The sequence below is a fragment of the Canis lupus genome, chromosome 12, assembly GCF_011100685.1.
Source record: "Canis lupus familiaris isolate Mischka breed German Shepherd chromosome 12, alternate assembly UU_Cfam_GSD_1.0, whole genome shotgun sequence".
Classification (NCBI taxonomy): Eukaryota; Metazoa; Chordata; class Mammalia; order Carnivora; family Canidae; genus Canis; species Canis lupus.
In genome coordinates, this window is record NC_049233.1 from 64,411,493 (window position 1) to 64,419,167 (window position 7,675).

The following is a 7,675-nucleotide window of genomic DNA, read 5'->3' on the forward strand; positions in this document are numbered from 1 at the left end:
AAGTCATGTTTCTACCAGTGGCTCTCACTGAGAGTCCTGTAGGTGTTTGGGGAATGTACACAGGAGTTTGGGGTTGTCACAGTGATCACAGTGATGGGCGCTGGGGGAGCACTAGCAGGCACAGTGGCAGAGATGGTCCTGGACGGCCTGCAGCGTAGGGGACAGGCCCACGTAAGGAGGGTTTGCTTCCTATGTCACCTGGCTTTCTAAAGTGCTGCCAAGCAGCCAGGTAGGTGAAAAACCTATTTTTTCATTATCTGAGACTAGACTCTAACTCTTTTTTACATAGAGACATCAAGTATTGTTTGCACAGTTTTAATATATCACTGAGTTGTCTAGGAAGCCAACTTCTGTGAAAAGTCAGGGAAGACTGCCTTTGTTTTGTTAAGAACTTTATCTTCTTCACCATTTTGGAAACACACATTATCCACGGCAATGCCGCTCACGGAATTTCAGTCTCCAGGACATTATCTCTGCATCAGTCTGCATTTGGAGCTATCCCAATAGCTGCGATTTTATATCTGACTACTTCATTATGGTTTTGTGTTTTTTTTGGTGTAAATGTGCCCAAGCATTTATTTATATATTAAAATCCATATGATCTTATTACAATTTTCTCTTATTTTATTTCTTTTTCATATCAGAGTTAAGGAATTCATTATACGGTTGTTAAGAAATTTATATTATTCATGGATTCTATTTCATGGAAATAAAGGAACCATTTAAAACTGTTTGTTATAGGGATCCCTGGGTGGCGCAGCGGTTTGGCGCCTGCCTTTGGCCCAGGGCGCGATCCTGGAGACCCGGGATCGAATCCCACATCGGGCTCCTGGTGCATGGAGCCTGCTTCTCCCTCTGCCTGTGTCTCTGCCTCTCTCTCTCTCTCTGTGACTATCATGAATAAATAAATAAAAAATCTTTAAAAAAAAAAAAAAAAAAAAAAAAAAAAAACTGTTTGTTATAAAAAGAGAATGTTGGGTCTGATAGGGTTAGGAACCTTGTTTGTACATTGTTCAATTCTTCAATTGGTCCTTATTACATATTGTCTTGTAATCTCGGTTATATTTTTAAGAGATCATGCATAGTCTCCCCTACTAGATTATAAATATGCTTAGGGTAGGACTATGTTTTATAATCTTGGTCTTCTAATCACCACTTAATGCACCCATTGAGCATCAGGTAATTGGTCCCATGGCTATTTGAAGGACTGGTGCTCCCTGCATTCCTTTCCTCAAATGCTACTGTGTTCCTACTGGGTGCAGAGCACTGATAGCCTGGCTACAATGGCCATTAAGAAGGGGTTTGGGGCTAACTGCCTGCCTCAGGTGCTGGAGCATGTGACTCTTGATCTCAAGGTTGTAAGTTTGAGCCCCACATTAGGTGTAGCAATTACTTAAAAATAAAATCTGGGGGAAAAAATAAAAAAATTAAAAAAATAAAATAAAATAAACATAAACATAAAATAAATAAAATAAAATAAATAAAATAAAATAAATAAAATAAAATAAAATAAAATAAAATCAGTTGGGAGGGTACCTGGGTGGCTCAGTGGTTGAGCCTTTGGCTCAGGTCATGATCCTGGGGTCCTGGGATTGAGTCTCACATCGGGCTCCTCACAGGAAGTCTGCTTCTCCCTCTGTCTATGTCTCTACCTCTCTCTATGTGTCTGTTATGAATGAATAAATAAATGAAATCTCAAAAATAAATAAAAAAATAAAATAAATAAATAAATAAATAAATAAATAAATAAATAAAATCTGAGTGGCTCAGTCAGTTAAGTGTCAGACTCATGGTTTCAGCTCAGGTCATGATCTCATGGGTGGTGAGACCAAGCCCCATGTCAGGCTTCACACCCAGCGAGGAGTCTGCTCTATGGTTCTCTCCCTCTGCTCCTCCTCCCACTCATATGTGCACTCTCTCTTTTTCTAAAATAAATAAGTCTTTTAAAACATAAGTAAAATCTGAAAGAAAGGAAAGAAGGAAGAAGGGAAAGAAGGAAAGAAAAAGGGATGAGATGACAAGGGAGATTTTCATGGAAAGAGGTTTTCATAGGGAACAGTTGGGTTTGGGGGAAGACTAGAGCAGTCAGTGAAAAAGATATTTCAGAAAGGGAAGCCAGGGGCTGAGATACACTTGATCTTCTACATAACTTTGTCAAAAAGACACTGCCACCATTAACTAAAACGCAAGCCCATCCAGCTGTCTTCTTGAAAAACAGACAATCCCCCAGTTCCTTTGACTGTGTACTTTGTACCATCAGGTGAGAGGCCCTCAGGTGTCTTTACCCCCTTGTCCCACAAACAGTGCTTTAACATGCTCACAAGGGAGTGTAGGCCTGGGGACTCTGGGGAAGGAGACCTGTTGTGATGAAAAATGCTGGTGGGGCCTGAGCTCACCTAGAGGCAGAAGGAGGGAGGGTGGGTCAGCAGGAGAACTGATGAGGACACTAGAAAAAGAGGAAGGTGAGATGTGGCCCAGAAGAGGAGGGACCCCATGACACTAGACTTATCTCTGCCATTGGACAAGCAGCTCAGTCTCAACCTGTGGGTGACTCAGCTTCTTCCTAATCTCCTGTCACTCACCTCAAGGTCACAAGTGCCAGTCTGAGACACATAAACAAGGCTGTGGAAATTTGTCTTTCTTCCAGCAATTAAGACACTCAGTCTTGGGGCACCTGAGTGGCTCAATAGTTGAGTGTCTGCCTTTGGTTCAGGTCATGATCTCGAGGTCATGGGGTCGAGTCCTGCATCAGGGTCCCCACAGGGAGTCTGTTTCTCCCTCTGCCTGTGTCTCTGCCCCTCTCTGTATGTCTCTCATGAATAAATAAATAAAATATTAAAAAAAAAAAGACAGTCTCCCCCATGAACTTGTGAGCCTCGTGAGGCACTCAAGGAGAGCAGCAAGGCAGCTGGATGATCCTTCTGTCTGGCTGCTGTGCAGGCTGTATCTGCCTCTGGGCTTAGCACCTGAGTAGGTAAGATCTGGAATGATCTCTAAGAGCAGGGGACGAACTGGGCACCAGACAGAACATCAAAGCTGGGAAGACTTTGCTTCCAGCAACTTCCCTCCCAAGGTGTTTTCTTGGACCTCCTAATCACTTTTCCTGAAAAAGGAGGAGCTGAAGAGAAGCACCCTGGTCACCCGGGTTATTGAGGCTACTGAGGTTATTGAAAGGAGTTCAGAATCAAATTCTATCTCTACATCTATAAACTGCATGATTCACTGAGTACCAACAGATGTGCAGACGCAGAAAGAAAAGCTCCATTAAACTAATATGAGGAAAAAAAAAAAAAAAAAACTAATATGAGGGGGAAGGAAATTGTTCACTGAAGTCTGTAGAAGTCTTGCCTGGCCGAGCCCGGCAGGCCAGGCCTGTCATGAAGAGGTGGGCGGAAGGGCTCCTCCCCTGTTGACCCCGAGCGAATGGATGTGGCTCCCTTCCTCGGGCCCCCCCGGGACACCCCCTGCCCATCACGCCTTCAGGAAGAACTCCATTTGTGCTGAAGGAGAAAAGGGGAATGTTGCTTTTGCCTAGAAGTCACCTTAACCGAAAAGAACAGGGTCATCTAAGAATTCTGGCACTAGAAGGGACTTTTTTTTCTTTTCTTTAAAAGATTTTGATTTATTTTTTTATGAGAGACACAGAGAAAGAGAGGCAGAGACACAGGCAGAGGGAGAAGCTGGCTCCATGCAGGGAGCCTGATATGGTACTCTATCTCAGGACCCCGGGATCACAACCTGAGCCAGAGGCAGACGCTCAACTGCAGAGCCACCCAGGTGCCCCTAGAAGGGACTTTAGATCATCTAATTCACACTCATCATTTACAGGTAGGGAAACAGAGGCCTAGAAAGGAAAAGAGATTTGGACAATTACTGGCAAATTCTCAGCAGAGTCGAGTCTAAAATATAGCTGACTCCTAGGCCCACCTTTCTACCTTCCCTCTGTTTCAAGACCATTCTTTGAAACCCAGGTTCCTAGAATTCCCTGCTCAAGGGTCCTGAACCTATCTCCAGATCCTGGGGGCCTGAGTACTGAGGATGGAATAGCCCATGGCTCCACTCACCCCTCGGCCTAAGGGGACAGCCCTTCATAGAGAATTGGACAAATGGGCTGAGGTGTCTTTAATGTGTGAGATGGAGCTGGAGGTGAGCAGAGAAAGGGAACTTCAGGGAGCAGACAACTCTGGGGGGTTCAAGAATTCTGTATTTACACTCAGTATTCTGGGTCCTCTCTGAAGTTATATATTTTCAAGGCAAGAGGATAGAACACAATCTATGTTACAGTTTTTTAGCTGGATTTATAGCTTTTGAATATTTAGACAGATAGTATGTGGGTCTCTATTTGCACTCTTGCCCCAGCCTCAAATGTTGGAGGCAGGCTTTTGGAAGCACACACAGAGACTGAGTTCCTAGGGTTAGATGGCGGGGAGAGAGAGAGCGGTCTTACCCTTTGAGACATCACACCAGTGGGCTCTAACCCTCAGCCCTACACTGACAGTATAATTATCAGGCTTGCTGATTTTTATCCTTTATTCATACAAGAGAGTGTGTCCTGTTATATTACTCTTAAACAGACACATACCAAGAAATCTGCAGGTTCTTTTAAATCAAGAACTCTTTCTCATACTTTTTATGCAAATAAAGCAACCCAAAGCGTTGACAGAGACGAAAAGGAGTTTACTTGTTTCATCCATGAATTAAACCACCCCAAAGAGTTAGAGTAGATTAGGATTTAACTTCTTCACACACATATTACATTACACATGTGTTAAAAAATAAATGACGGCAAATACAGCACACCAGCCAGCCTCCCAGGGTTCCCGGATGTTCCTTAACTGGATGGTACTGTGGGAGCAGCTCCTGGGATGAGGAATTAGCCCAAACCCAGGAACCCTGAACAAAGGGCCTCCCTGGCTTTTATCCTTCCCCATCAAGAAGCACCATGTCAGTCCCCAGAGACAATTTATATCTCTGTTTCAGGCAATAATACGGCAAGTACATCTCCCAGACCTATATCCAGATTTGGGATTCTAAAATACTGACTGCACAATATTTGGGCAATCTCCCTTTTTTCTTTGCCAATGCTACATGTTAAGCAACTTCCCTCTGTCTGCTCTTATATTATTGGACCTGAGAATTTTCTTTTTGCATCCATTTAGGGGCTTTCCATGGACCAGCCTGGCTATGATCCACCACATTCTTATTTTCCAACTCTTTGCTTATGCTTTACATAAACGTGGGATACCCTAATAATTGTTTTTCAACATTCTTGAGAATTCATAGGAATGCAACATTAAGCCCAAAAGGGAAGATCAGAACTTAAAGTTATGACATTAAAAATCCCAGGGTTCTGGGGCACCTGGGTGTCTCATTCAGTTAAGTGTCCCACTCTTGATCTCAGCTCAGGTCTTGATGCCAATGTCATGAGTTCAGACCCCACAGTGGGCTCCACACTGGACATGGAGCCTCACTTAGAAAAAAAAAAGAAATCCCAGGGTTTTATTCAAAATCCTCTAGGAAGCCAATCATAATTCCAGGTAAATTAACCGGAAGAAAATCTTTATCATGTAGCAATAGACAATAGCAGGTACAAATCTTAGTCTACAGATATGTACATTTTTATTTTTCTATAACACAATTTCTATTTTAGCCTTCATTTCAGCAGGAAAGTCAAAACTTTATCTCAATCAATTCAGGGCTGTATCTTTGTTCTGGTGCACTAAGGGGTGCGTGCATGTGTGTGTGTGTGTGTGTGTGCACGCTTTTGAGGGCCTCTAGTCTTTTTTGGTTTTTTTGAGGTATAATTGACATACAACATTACATTAGTTTCACGTGTACAATGTATTGATTGTATGTTTTGCAAAATGATACCACAATTAGTCTAGTTAACCTCCATCAACACACATAGTTACAGAATTATTTTCTTGTGATAAGAACTTCTTAAAAAGATTTTATTTATTTATTTATTTATTTATTTATTTATTTATTTGAGAGAGCGAGCACAAGCAGTGGAAGGGCAGAGGGAGAGGGAGAGAACCTCTAACAGACTCCATGCTGAGCACAGAGGCAGACACAGGGCTCTATTCAACATCCCTGAGATCATGACCTGAGCTGAAACCAAGAGTCGGATGCTTAACCGACTGAGCCTCCCAGGTGCCCCATGATGAGAACTTTTAAGATCTACTCTTACAGTAACTTTCAAATATACAATACAGTAATATTAACTATAATTGTCAAACTGTACATTACATCCCTATGACTTATTTATTTTATAAATGGAAGTTTGTACCACCTATTTCAACACCCCCCCCCCAACTCTGGCAACCACCAGTGTAGTCTCTTGTATCAATGAACGTAGCCTTTATTTTATTTTATTTTTTTAGTTCCACCTATAGATGAGCTCATGCAGTATGTGTTTTTCTGTGTCTGCTATTCATTTAGCATAATATGAGGGCCTCTAGTCATCAATCATCTGTCCACATTGGCATCTGCTGAGGCACTGTTGTCTCATCTGGCATTGGTCATTGTCCATGCACAGGGCAGCTGGGCTGGCCCTCATTTCCACCCACTAAGCCCATTAAAAGAAAAGGCTGTCTTTTCTTTCCTGCCTTGGCAACATGAGAGTTGTTCTGTTGCTCCCAATCCATGCTGGGGCCTGGAGAACTTTGTGTGGCTTTATCTATAGCCCTGCCTGCCCAGGCATACCCCAGATCCATTTCTTTACAATCTTGCCACCTTCCTGGGGCTCTGCCCTAGAAGTAAGAAACAGGTCTCCCCTTCTCCATTTCAAACTCATTGATGGATTCCATCAATGGGTTCCATTCCCATGCACGTGGGGCGTAAAATCCCACTTGCAAGAATCCCTTAATGACTGTACAGTTTTACTTACCCCTAAGCCACCACCTCTACCAGAATCCCTAGGGTCTGGGGACATGGACCTTCAAAAGGAGCATCATGTACTCCCAAATCTCTGGTTTATATTGGGGTCCTTCCTTCACTGTCAGGGCTTAGACTTGAGAAACTCAAAAGCCAGCAAAATGGGTCTTTGTATGTCTGTTCTCTTTTGAGCATCCTTCACTGAGACGATGAGTATACACTAACTTTGCCCACAGCAGCAAGGAGAGGAGAGACAGGTGACACTAACTTTGCCCACAGCAGCAAGGAGAGGAGAGACAGGTGAGAGGGTCAGGAAAGACTATTAGGAAGAGAAAGACTATATAGTAGTTCAAAATTAATAGCCAACCATAATAATAGCAGAGTTCTAAGTGTTTGGCAGAATTCTTCTAAAATACAGACATGATTATCTGACCACTCTTTTCCCAGTCCCCCTACTGGCTCCTCATGGCCCACAGGGACGAGACAAGGTCCTCTCCATCTAAGAAAGGAGGTGCCAGAGTCATTAAACTATTTGTCTGGGAAATCTATCGTTTGCATGAGCAGAGAAAGCAAATTTTCATGTGGAACATCCAACCACTGAAGCATCAGGGCCTGGGAATAAAACTAACAAGTTTCCAGACATCCCCAAACTCTGGTTCTGACCTCTACTTGACCAAAACTTCTGACCTCATTTTGGGAAGACCTTGTTTCATTTTTAAATCAAATATCCTTGTCCCTCTTGCACTATGGTTGCTCTGGATCAACCAACAAGAATAAGAGCAACACTAAAAATACCATG